The sequence below is a fragment of the Hemitrygon akajei genome, chromosome 10 (assembly GCF_048418815.1).
Source record: "Hemitrygon akajei chromosome 10, sHemAka1.3, whole genome shotgun sequence".
NCBI lineage: Eukaryota > Metazoa > Chordata > Chondrichthyes > Myliobatiformes > Dasyatidae > Hemitrygon > Hemitrygon akajei.
In genome coordinates, this window is record NC_133133.1 from 54,790,317 (window position 1) to 54,803,510 (window position 13,194).

Consider the following 13,194-nt stretch of genomic DNA (forward strand, 5'->3'; position numbering starts at 1 on the left):
CTTAATGATGGATGCCGCTTTTTTGAGGCATTGTTTTTTGAAGATGTCCTCAATACTGGCGAGGCCTGTGCCTATGGTGGAGCTGACTGAGTTTGCAACTTTCTACAGCTATTTCCAACCCATTGCAGTGGTCCCTCCACAGCAGAAGGCAATGCAACCAGTCAGAACGCTCTGCACAGTACAACTGTAGAAATTTGCTAGAGTCTTTGGTGATATACCAAATCTCCACAAACTCTTAATGAAATATAGCCATTGCTGTGCCTTCTCTGTAATTGCATCAATATGTTACCAGGTTCTAGTGCAGAGTGATAGACATCGAGGCAGGTCGAAGGTTCACAATCTTTAATGTGAACAGGGTTAAAGGGAAAATAAAACAATAAACACTAGGCCAAATAGGGCCATTAACTAAAACTCTCAAATGGAAAACGAAGCCTACACTGCGGCTGAAAAGAAAATCTAAACATTAAGTGAATACCGTTAGTCTTCAGAATCAGTTCAGAGTCAACTTCTCAGGTCCAATTTCTCAGGGAAGGCCGAAAGCAAACAGGCAGTGAAGCATTGCTGTGCTCCATCCAAGTCTCAACAAGCACTATGACAACAAGTATGGAGTTAAATAGCATCACGATTAAATAATAATTAGCTGACGTGCAAATTTACAAGTGCAATTGGGCTGCCGAATCCATGGTTGTGACAAAATATGTTGGGCTCAAGATAGATCTTCAGAGATGTTGACTCCCAGGAACTTAAAACTGCTCACCCTTTTTACTGCTGATCTCTCAATGAGGACTGGTGTGTGTTCCCCAGACTTACCCTTCCTGAAGTCCACAATCAATTCCTTGGTCTTACTGCCATTGATTGTAAGCTTGTTGTAGCGATACCACTCAACCAACTGATCGATCTCACTCTTCTGTCTCCTTGTTACCATCTGAAATTCTGTCACCAATAGTTGTGACATTGGCAATTTTATACATGGTGTTTGAGCTGTGCCTATCCACACAGTTTTGGGTGTAGAGAGTAGAACAGTGGGCTAAGCATGCATCCTTGAGATGAGCTGGTGTTGATTAACATTGAGGAGGAGGTGTTATTTCTGAACTGCACCAACCGTGGTCTCCCAATGAAGAAGCCAAGGATTCAACTGCAGAGGGAGTTAGAGACGCCTAGGAATTTGAGCGAATTAATTAGTACTGAGGGTATGATGGTGTTGAACCCTTAGCTGTAATCAATATACAGCAGCCTGACATAGATAGGTATTGTTATTGTCCTAATGTTCCAAGGCGGAGTGGAAAGCCAGTGAGATTGCAACCATTGCTGACCTATTGTGGAGATAGGCAAATTGCAATGGGACAAGGTCTTTGCTTAGGCAAAAGTTGATTCTGTTTATGACCAAACTTTCAAAGTACTTCATCAAGTCAAGTCACTTTTATTGTCATTTCGACCATAACTGCTATGTACGGTACATGGTAAAAATGAGACAATGTTTTAAAGGACCATGGTGTTACATGACACACTACAAAAACTAGACTGAATTATGTAAAAACAACACACAGAGAAAAAATCCAACAAGACTACAAACCTACCCAGGATTGCATAAAGTGCACAAAACAGTGCAGGCATTGCAATAAATAATAAACAGGACAGTAGGGCAAGGTGTCAGTCCAGGTTTCGGGTATTGAGGAGTCTGATAGCTTGGGGGAAGAAACTGTTACATAGTCTGGTCGTGAGAGCCTGAATGCTTCGGTGCCTTTTCCCAGATGGCAGGAGAGAGAAGAGTTTATATGAGTGGTGTGTGGGGTCCTTACTAATGCTGTTTGCTTTGCAGATACAGCGTGTAGTGTAAATGTCCGTGATGGTGGGAAGAGACCCCAATGATCTTCTCAGCTGACCTCACTATCCGCTGCAGGGTCTTGCGATCCAAGATGGTGCAATTTCCGAACCAGGCAGTAATGCAGCTGCTCAGGATGCTCTCAATACAACCCCTGTAGAATGTGATGAGGATGGGGGATGGGAGATGGACTTTCCTCAACCTTCACAGAAAGTAGAGATGCTGCTGGGCTTTCTTTGCTATGGAGTTGGTGTTGAGGGACCAGGTGAGATTCTCCACCAGGTGAACACCAAGAAATTTGGTGCTCTTAACGATCTCTACTGAGGAGGCGTCGATGTTCAGTGGGGAGTGGTCACTCCGTGCCCTCCTGAAGTCAACAACCGTCTCTTTTGTTTTGTTCACATTCAGAGACAGGTTGTTGGCTCTGCACCAGTCCGTTAGCCACTGCACCTCCTCTCTGTAAGCTGACTCGCCTTTCTTGCTGATGAGATCCACCACGGTTATGTCATCGGCAAACTTGATGATGTGTTTTGAGCTGTGTGTTGCAGCACAGTTGTGGGTCAGCAGAGTGAACAGCAGTGGACTGAGCACAGAGCCCTGGGGAGCCCCCGTGCTCAGTGTGATGGTGTTGGAGATGCTGCTCCCAATCCGGACTGACTGAGGTCTCCCAGTTAGGAAGTCTCGGATCCAGTTGCAGAGGGAGGTATTCAGGCCCAGAAGGCTCAGCTTTCCAATCAGTTTCTGAGGGATGATTGTGTTGAATGCTGAACTGAAGTCTATGAACAGCATCTGAACGAGTGTGCCTTTTTTGTCCAGGTGGGTTAGGGCCAGGTGGAGGGTGGTGGCAATGGCGTCATCTGTTGAGCAGTTGGGATGGTACGCAAATTGCAGGGGGTCCAGTGAGGGGGGCAGCAGGGTCTTGATATGCCTTAAGACGAGCCTCTCCAAACACTTCATGATGATGGATGTAAGTGCAACGGGACGGTAGTCATTTGGGCAGGACACTGAAGACTTCTTCAGCACGGGGACGATGGTGGCGGCCTTGAAGCACGTTGGATGGGTGGTGTTGCTCTGGGAGATGTTGAAGATGTCAGTGAGAACATCTACTAGCTGGTCTGCACATCCTCTGAGCACTCTACCAGGGATGTTGTCTGGTCCAGCAGCCTTCCGTGGGTTGACCCTGCACAGGGTTCTTCTCACATCGGCCACGGAGAGACACAGCACCTGGTCATTTGTTGGCGGGGGGGGGGGGGTGGACTTCCTCGCTGCCACGTCATTTTCCACCTCAAAACGAGCGTAGAAGTTATTCAGTGCATCTGGGAGGGAGGCATCACCTGCACAGTCAGGTGATGTTGTCCTGTAATTGGTGATGTCCTGGATGCCCTTCCACATGCGCCGTGTGTCGCCGCTGTCCTGGAAGTGGCTGTGGATTCGCTGGGCGTGTGCACGCTTTGCCCCTCTGATAGCTCGGGACAGTTTGGCCCTTGCTGTTGTTAGGGCTGCCTTGTCGCCTGCTCTGAAGGCGGAGTCACGGGTCCTCAGCAGGGCACGCACCTCCGCGGTCATCCATGGCTTCTGGTTAGCGCGTATAGTGATGGTCTTGGACAGAGTAACATCATCAATGCACTTGCTGATGTAGCTGGTCATTGATGCTGTGTACTCCTCTAAGTTGATAGAGTCGCCATCGGTTGCAGCCTCCCTGAACATGTGCCAGTCAGTGTGCTCAAAGCAGTCTTGAAGAGCAGAGATGGCTCCTGCTGGCCAGGTTTTCACCTGCTTCTGAACTAGTCTGAAGCGCCTGACGAGCGGTCTGTATGCTGGGATTAGCATAACAGAGATGTGGTCTGAGTAACCAAGGTGGGGGCTGGGCTCCGCCCGGTACGTGTCAGGGATGTTTGTGTAAATTAGGTCCAACGCATTCTCCCCCTTCGTTGCAAAGTTGCAAATCTCAGTAGATATGGGTGCATCTGGGCAACCGTTGTTGAAGGAGCTCACCCTGCTCTTCCTGGGCACTGGTCTGACTGTCATCCTTTTGAAGCAGGTGAGAACCACTGATTGCAGCTGTGAAAGATCAAAGATGCCCTGAAACATTCCTGCCAGTTGATCAGTACATATTTTCAGTGGCATACTAGTTACACCATCAGGGCCTGGTGTCTTACGAGGGCTTACCTTTTCGAAATATGTTCTAATGTCAGCCTCTGAGACAGATATCATAGGGTCACCAGCTGCTACAGGGGTTCACACAGGTGTAGTCTTATTCTTCCTGTCAAAGGGTACATAAAATATGTTAATCTCATCTGGGAGTGAAGCATTTCAGCCATTCATGATGTTAAGTTTTGCCTTGTAGAAGTAATGTTCTCCAAACCCTGCTAGAGCTGATGTATGTTTTATTCTGCCTCTAACTTAACTTGGAATTGTTTTTTTATCAGTCTTAAAATAGCCCTTTTGTTGGTTGTCCCTGGACTTCTTGTATAGTTTTGGATAACCATTCTTGAACGCCACAAACCTAACCCTCAGCACACTGCAAATCTCCTGGATCATCCACAGCTTTTGGTTTGGGTATGCCTGGTATGTTCTCAAAGGAGCACATTCATCCTCACAAGTCTAATAAAGTCAGTGACAACTGTGGTATATTCATTTAGGTTCGAAGATGAATCCCTGAATATTGTCCAGTCCACCATTTCAAAGTCCTGAGGGAGTGCGCTGAGCAGCTGTGTGGAGTTCTCCAGCACATTTTCAATCTGAGTCTCAGCCTAGAATGGGTCCTGACTGTGGAAAACATCATGTATGTCCCAGTACCCAAGAAGGGCCAACCAAAAGTCTTGAATGACTACAGTCCAGTGGCCCTGACCTCACACATCATGAAGACCCTAGAGATGCTGGTCCTGGCTCACCTCTGACCCCGGTCAGATCAGCCTTTAGTCCCCTGCATTTTGCCTACCAGGACCACATTGGAGTCGATGATGCTGTCATCTCCCTGCTGAAAAGAGCTCACTCCCGTTTGGATAAGCAGGGCAGTACTCTAAGGATCATGTTTTTTGAGTTCTCATGTGCCTTCAATACCATTCAACCCTCACTGCTGGGGGAGAAAGCTTATTTCAATGCAGGTTGGCTCTTCCATTGTATCCTGGATAATGGACTACCTGACTGGCAGACCACAGTTTGTGTGACTTCAGAGTTGTGCCTCAGACATGGCTATAAACAACACTGGGGCTCCAAAGGGGACTGTATTGGCTCCCTTCCTGTTTACCCTGTATACCTCGGACTTTAGATACAACACTGAGTCATGTCATCTGCAGAAATTCTCTGATGTCTCAGCAATAGTTGGGTGTATGAAAGGGAGGACAGGAGGATGAATACAGGGCTGTGTTAGAGGACTTTGTTGAATGTTGCAAGCTGCAGCTCAACATCAGTAAGACAAAGGAGATGGTGATAGTCTAAAGGAAAACCAAGCCTGCACTGCTCCCTCTTACCATTGAAGGAGAATACATGGATGTGGTGAGGACCTACAAGTACCTGGGGGTGCACCTGAACAACACTCTTGAGTGGAGCACCAACACAAAGACTGAGTACAAGAAGGGCCAGAGTCACGTCTACTTCCAGGAGACAGAGGTCCTTTGGAGCACGCAGGTCCCTCCTTCACCTGCTCTACCAGTCTGTTGTCATTAGTACAACCTTCTATGCGGTGGGGTGCTGGGGCAATGACATCAACATGGGTGATGCTAACAGGCTCAATAAACTGATCAGAAAGGCTGGCTCTGTCATCGGAGTCAAACTGGACAGACTGGAGGCTGTGGTAGAACAAAGGACCCTACGGAAGATCCTGGCAATTCTGGACAATGTTTCTTACCCTCTGCATGTCACCTTGGCTGAATAAAGAAGCACATTTATTAATAGACCAAGACAAATGCCCTGCTCCAAAGAGCACTATATGAGGTCATTCTTACCCTCGGCCGTTAGGCTCTATAATGAGTCAACCTATAGCCAGGGAAGTGATGACCCCCTCCTGTTAGACTATTTGAGGTAACTTATTTTTTATTATTCTTCTTACTTCTCTTCTCATATTGTATATCTGTCCACCTGTAAAGCTATAGATACTGTATACCTGTACAGTATTACAATTGATACTGTAATTTCCTTTGGGATCAATAAAGCATCTGTCTATGTCTATGGAAGCAGTCCTGTAAGTGTTCCTCCATACCTTGGTGGTTCTCAGCACTGGTGCTGTGGCCCTCATCTCTGCCTGTACACTGGGAGTGAAAGTATATCCAGGTGATTGGATTTGCCAAAGTTTGGGTGTACAGTAAGCAGTCTTGATGGTGGTGTAACAGTAGTCATGTGTGTTGGCTTCTCTGGTTCTGCAGGTGATACCTTGATGGTATTTGGTCAGAGACTTCTTCAGGATGGCCTGGTGGAAATCCAGCTCAATGATCGGGAAGGCATCAGGGTACGTAGTTTTGTGATTGCTGATCATAGTGCTCAGCTCCTCCAGTGCCTGCCTCATGTTGGCTGGGGTGGAATATACACTGCCACCCAGATGACGGTGAAAAACTCCCTCAGCAGAGAAAATGGATGACATTTGACCACTAGATGTTCCAGGTCAGGTGAGCAGGACTGTGACAGGACTGCCATATCTGAGCACCACAATGAGTTAAGCATGCAACGCAGGCCGTCTCCTTTGCTTTTAAGACACTCAACTGTCTTGTCTTTGTGGTAGATAGTGTAACCCTGAGGCTGCAGCACTGCATTTGAAATGATGGGGGTGAGCCATGTCTCAAAACCTTGACACCATATTTGATTGCAATGTAATATTGGGCCTGACCAGAGAAATTCCAAAATGATACATGAAGATTGTAATGTGATTAACTGATTCCAATGTGATATATGATACAGGATTACTATTGCACTATTTTTGATTTAAGAATTATATATTAGGATCAAGTATTGGATTGCTTTGTATCATTTAAAGAGAGAATTATATAATATTAGATGTGTAGTAATCACTGTAAAGTTATAGTAAAAGTCTAGAATAAAGTTTAAAATTCAATACTGATATTAGATCTGAATTTCTGATTTACAAGTAACCAATTGATATTGATTAAATTTTTGAACCCAGGTGTTTATAGGAGTTGGAATGTGTTATATTTATTATTAATATATAATCAAAATATAGAATAATATAATTAAATTTCAACATAAGTATATAATACCAGAAATAAAGATATAATGTGACAGTACATCTAATTACTATGATATAATTTGTATTAAATGCAATTTTAAAGTGACATTGTTGCAATAAGATTAAAATTTTACATAAGGTGATAATAACTTTGGATTTAATTATCACAACTGTAAGATATAACAGTAATTATGGTAGTAAGTTGAATGGGTGCAATTTAATACAATGTTGGAGAATTACGCTGTAAAATGTGAATTGAAGATTTCAATCTAAATTTAAATATTTCAATTTTTGGTGCTGGAATTATGAACTGAATGTAATATTAAACTGAGATATTATAATGATTTTAAAATTACGGATTTTAATGCAAAATGGAAGTAAGGTATTGTTATGTGCTATGTTAGGGATGGTAATAATATCTTAAATTACAGTGACATCACATTTAATTATCACCAAGTGACACTCAGCTACAGATTTACAAAGTGTAAGATTTCATCATATGCAATATTAGATAAAAATATTACAGTATTAGATAATAGATTGTGGAAATATGGTTTCAGTTTAGAATCAGGAATTCAATTTATTGTTAGGTAAAAGTCTATGATAGTTATATTGAAGATATTAGATTACAGTGAAACATTAAATTTAAGGGCTACATTATTATTTACTGATTATAACACACTGTCAGATTTAAGGGTCAGAATACATATATAAATAATATTTCAGTTAGAGTGAAGGCTCCAATGTTTTATTGTAACAACTAGTCCTCATATGTTAGATATTATGCTTCATTCCAATTCTGTGTAAATGCTCGATTTGAAGATGACTGGAGAATATTAAAGGTAATCACAGTTTGTGATGTTGAAATAATAAATAATAATCCATTGTTTTAATTTAAAAATTTGGATAAAACTTTATAAGAGGTAGTAGAATCAGTATGTGATCAATTCAAGCATTTACATGAGATTTATGAGCATTTAATATTATACTCAGGATTAAAAATGTAGTTGATATTGCCAGACAGAATGTAATATTATGTATGCTTACACGCTTACATTTTCCAGATTAGTATTTCAATGAAACCATTGATCCTGTTTATTTTGCAAAAAATGTAGAAGAATTATGTCTGAACTCATTCCACGTTCATTAGGTAACATTGCTAGCATCAACCTTTACCCTTGAAAGAAAATATTTAAAGATAATAAAGTATTCAGTTCAAAGGTTATGATATTATAGTGATAGTTTTGATGTAAGAGGAAAAGTTTGTAACTGATGATTAATTCTAATGATATATTGTTAACTATGTAGAATGTAATTCTAGGCTTTAGATTAAGAGTTCAGCTGAGAATATGCATTTTAATCTAAATTTAAACAATTGTAACTTTCCTTTCCTTACAGCAAAAGTGTAATCCTGAATCCTTAAGAAATGAACTATCGAAATTTCCTGAAATAAAAGATTGTGAATTTAAAGTCAACATTCTCAACCTATAAATATGAAATCTTGAGGCTATTTTCCTGCTGAGGAATGATTCTGTATTATACATAAAATTGCTCAACTCAAGGAACAAAGGTCAGTTAGATTTGATCTCCGTTTTACTTCCTAAATGAAAGTTAAAGTAATTTTATTCTTACAGTTTATTTTCACTCTTCAGTTTTGCTTCTTGCTCCTCTCTGCTTATGTTGTTATGTCCTGACTGGAAAATAGTCAAGTAGACTTCAAAAAGGTCTACAAGTGAGAATCAAGTCATTTGAGTCAACATGGTGTCAGCATTTAATAGTGGGCACTTACACATCTATTGTGGGGTTCAGGCAATAACCAAAAATAATTTCACAGATTTGGTGTCGTGGTAATGTAGTGGTTAACATGACGCTGTTAAAACTCAGGGCATTCTGGATTTCAGAGTTTAATTCTATTGCCGTTCTGTGAGGAGTCTCTGTACATCCTCCCTGGGTGCTCTGTTTTCCTCCCATAGTCACAAGATGTAGCTGGAAGGTTAAGTGGTCATTATAAATTGACCTGGGATTAGGTTAGGGTTAATCAGGGTTGCTGGGGTTACTGGGACCATGTGGATCGAAGGACCAGGTGGGCCTACTCCATGTAGATAGATGGATAGATAAGGTCCCAAGCAGACTTTCCTCTCTTTGTTCGGAGGATGCTGAGGGAAACCGCAATCTATTTCACTGCAGCTGATACTAGCTAACTCAGAATGAACTGAGAATTTGAGGTTCACCTGTTTATTACATAAATTGACTAAACAATAGCGCAGTTAATCTTTGCTGATTGATATGCAATATGAGCCAAGAAATAAACTAAGGATGTTAAAATTTATATTATGTTCGTTTATTAAAAATGCTGCTGGACACATGGGCAGTTGAAAAGCAAATAACCTGCAGAAACTGAAATACAAAAAAAATACTCAGTAGGTCAGGCAGTATCTGTGGAGAGAGAAACAATCAACATTTTAGTTTGCTTACCTTTCACTGGAGTATTGAATTAAAACAATATTTATGCTTTTGACTCTAGGTGCCTAATCTGCAGAATATTTCAAAGATTTTCTATTTTCTTAACATAATGTGAGGTGACAGTTCTACCAGCAGAGAAATCTTTGAGCAATGTCTTTTTCTATTTGAGCTGTAGGGAGTTTGTGAACAAACTAGGCTATTTTCTGTCCACTTCCTACATTAGATTTGTTGTTATCAATATATTGTTTTATTTAGAACTTGATATTTAACATTTCTGCTGATGTTGGTTGCAGATTCAAGAGAAGCTAGGTGTTAAAAAATGTCTGCTCAGACTCACTCAAGCAAGCCCCGTCTAACGCTGATCAATGAACAAATTATAAGCTTACCCAATGTCATTCCTCCAGTAGGAACTCTTAATCATTCTTTCTCAGCAGATGCTTTGTGCAAACTGAGGCTTAAGCAATGCAATGGTTTTACATTATTAGCGGTGGGGATACTTACCTGTAAGAAACACTGAAAAACATATAATATCGGTCAAAGCTGACTGACATTAATGTTAATCAATGCTGTTGACAATCAAAACCATTCAGAAATATTTTAAAACAATAAACTTAAAAAAATAAGTTTTAACAACTAAAGAAATTGAAATTCCAAAGGCATTTAATAACTCCTATCAAGCTCCCACTTCACTGAAATGAATGGTAAAGCATTGTCTGCCACAGGATGCTTGCATGATTCCTTCTTCAAAGTGAAAGGAAGTTAGCACAATTATGCAATGTTTCACAGTTCGGCAGTAAACTGTGAGCTGCAGTTTTGGAACATGCCCATTTTCCTGGAAATCTTGAAGTTACTTGCAGTTGCATGTGGAAATGTCAGCACTAATGCAAGGTGATGCTGGTCTTTCTTCTCAATGGTAGTCTATTCCTGACATTTGGGCTACCATATTTCAACCTTGCCTTTACAGTTCTAATTTTAGTCACCTCGATCCAGGAAAATAACATGGTAATGACAAAAGTGTTCCAGTAAATCCAGTAGCAGCTTGGCAGATTAATTATCTTATACCTGTTATCTGAGGCCTTGTCAAAAACTACGAGCAATGAAAAGGCAATGATTCATTTCAGTGCCTGCTGTCTGGAGTTGTGCAGGACTTGAAGAGGAAATGCAGATACTTTCATGGTTCAGAGAGTGTGAAATTAAAAGGACCCACATCAATTCCTCCTGCATTGGGGCTGAGAATCACAGAAGGCCATTGTCCAGGCTTCTCATTTCTGAGGCTGCGCAGCTTCACGGTGCACCACACTAGTTGACATTTCACATGTACTCGGTAATTTGTGCAGACTGGGATTCTTTCTTTGGTTGATATTGAAATGTATCATGTGGCTAGGACATGATATACTGAATTTATCAGTGGAGAATAGGATTTGTTCAGTTTTAAACAGGATTATTCAATGCATTATATGTGTTATACCTGAAGTCTATCTTTCACTTTCCGTACAAAACTGTATTAAAGCTTTTTATAATTTAATCATAGGATGTGAATATGAGTCAAAGAGAGATACAGTAAAGAAACTAACTCAGTGAGAACTTATCAACCATCAACCACATATTAATAATAATCCTACTTTAATCCTGACTTTTATTTCCCCCACATCCCTATCAACTTCATCCAGATTCCATCACACACCTGCATACAAAAGGCAATTTATAGCACCCAATTATTCTACAAACTCATATATGCCTAGAATGTGGAAAGAAGACAGAGCACCAGGAAGAAACTACTTAATCACGGGGTAAAGAAGGAAACTCCACAGCAACCAAGGTCAGGTTGGAGGAGCAACACCTCATCTACCGTCTGGGTAGCCTCCAGCCTGGTGGTATGAACATTGAATTCTCCAATTTCCGGTAATTCCCTCCCCCACCCCCTTCCCCTATCCCAGGTCCCTCTCAGCCTCTCTCCACTTTCAACTTTCTGCTTCATTATCTCTACAGTTCTTTCATGCTTATCCCCTCCCCCTCCCCCCTTTATCTTTCCTCTGATTGGTTTTCCACCTGGCGCCTCTAGGCCCTACCCCCTCCCCTATCTCTATTACTGGGCTTCGGCCCTCTCTTCTCCCCCTCCCCCATTCCTGATGAAGGGTCTCGGCCCAAAACGTTGGCTACTCTTTTCTCACGGATGCTGCCTGACCTGCTGAGTTCTTCCAGCGTTGTGTACGTATTCTTTGATCCACAGCATCTGCAGTTGTATTTTTGTTAACCTGGGTCTCTGATGCTGCTAGGCAGCCACTCTACCACCGTGGTTGTGTCATCCAACCACTCTAACACCGGCACCACTGTGTCACCCAATCAATCTACCACCTGTACCACTGTGTCACCCAACCACTCTACCACCTGTACCACTGTGTCACCCAATCACTCGACCACCTGTACCACTGTGACACCCAATCACTCGACCACCGGCACAACTGTGTCACCCAACTACTTTACCACCGGCACCACTGTGTCACTCAACCACTCTACCACCGGCACCACTGTGTCACCCAACCACTCTACCACCTGTACCACTGTGTCACCCAACCACTCTACCACCTATACCACTGTGTCACCCAACCACTCTACCACCGGCACCACTGTGTCACCCAATCACTCTACCACCGGCACCACTGTGTCACCCAACCACTCTACCACCTGTACCACTGTGTCACCCAACCACTCTACCACCTATACCACTGTGTCACCCAACCACTCTACCACCGGCACCACTGTGTCACCCAATCACTCTACCACCGGCACCACTGTGTCACCCAACCACTCTACCACCGGCACCACTGTGTCACCCAACCACTCTACCACCTGTACCACTGTGTCACCCAACCACTCTACCACCGGCACCACTGTTTCACCCAACCACTCTACCACTGGCACCACTGTGTCATCCAATCACTCTACCACCTGTACCACTGTGTCACCCAACCACTCTACCACCTGTACCACTGTGTCACCCAACCACTCTACCACCTATACCACTGTGTCACCCAATCACTCTACCACCGGCACCACTGTTTCACCCAATCACTCGACCACCTGTACCACTGTGTCACCCAATCACTCTACCACCGTCACCACTGTGTCACCCAATCACTCGACCACCTGTACCACTGTGTCACCCAATCACTCTACCACCTGTACCACTGTGTCACCCAATCACTCGACCACCGTCACCACTGTGTCACCCAATCACTCGACCACCTGTACCACTGTGTCACCCAATCACTCTACCACCTGTACCACTGTGTCACCCAATCACTCGACCACCTGTACCACTGTGTCACCCAACCACTCTACCACCTGTACCACTGTGTCACCCAATCACTCTACCACCGACACCACTGTGTCATCCAACCACTCTACCACTGGCACCACTGTGTCACCCAACCACTCTACCACCTGTACCACTGTGTCACCCAATCACTCTACCACTGGCACCACTGTGTCACCCAGTAACTCTACCACCGGCACCACTGTGTCACCCAATCACTCCCACCACCGGCATGACTGTGTCATCCAATCACTCTACCACCTGTACATCTGTTTCACCCAGCCACTCTACCACCGGCACCACTGTGTCATCCAATCACTCTACCACTGGCACCACTGTGTCACCCAACCACTCTACCACCTGTACCACTGTGTCACCCAATCACTCTACCACTGGCACCACTGTGTCACCCAA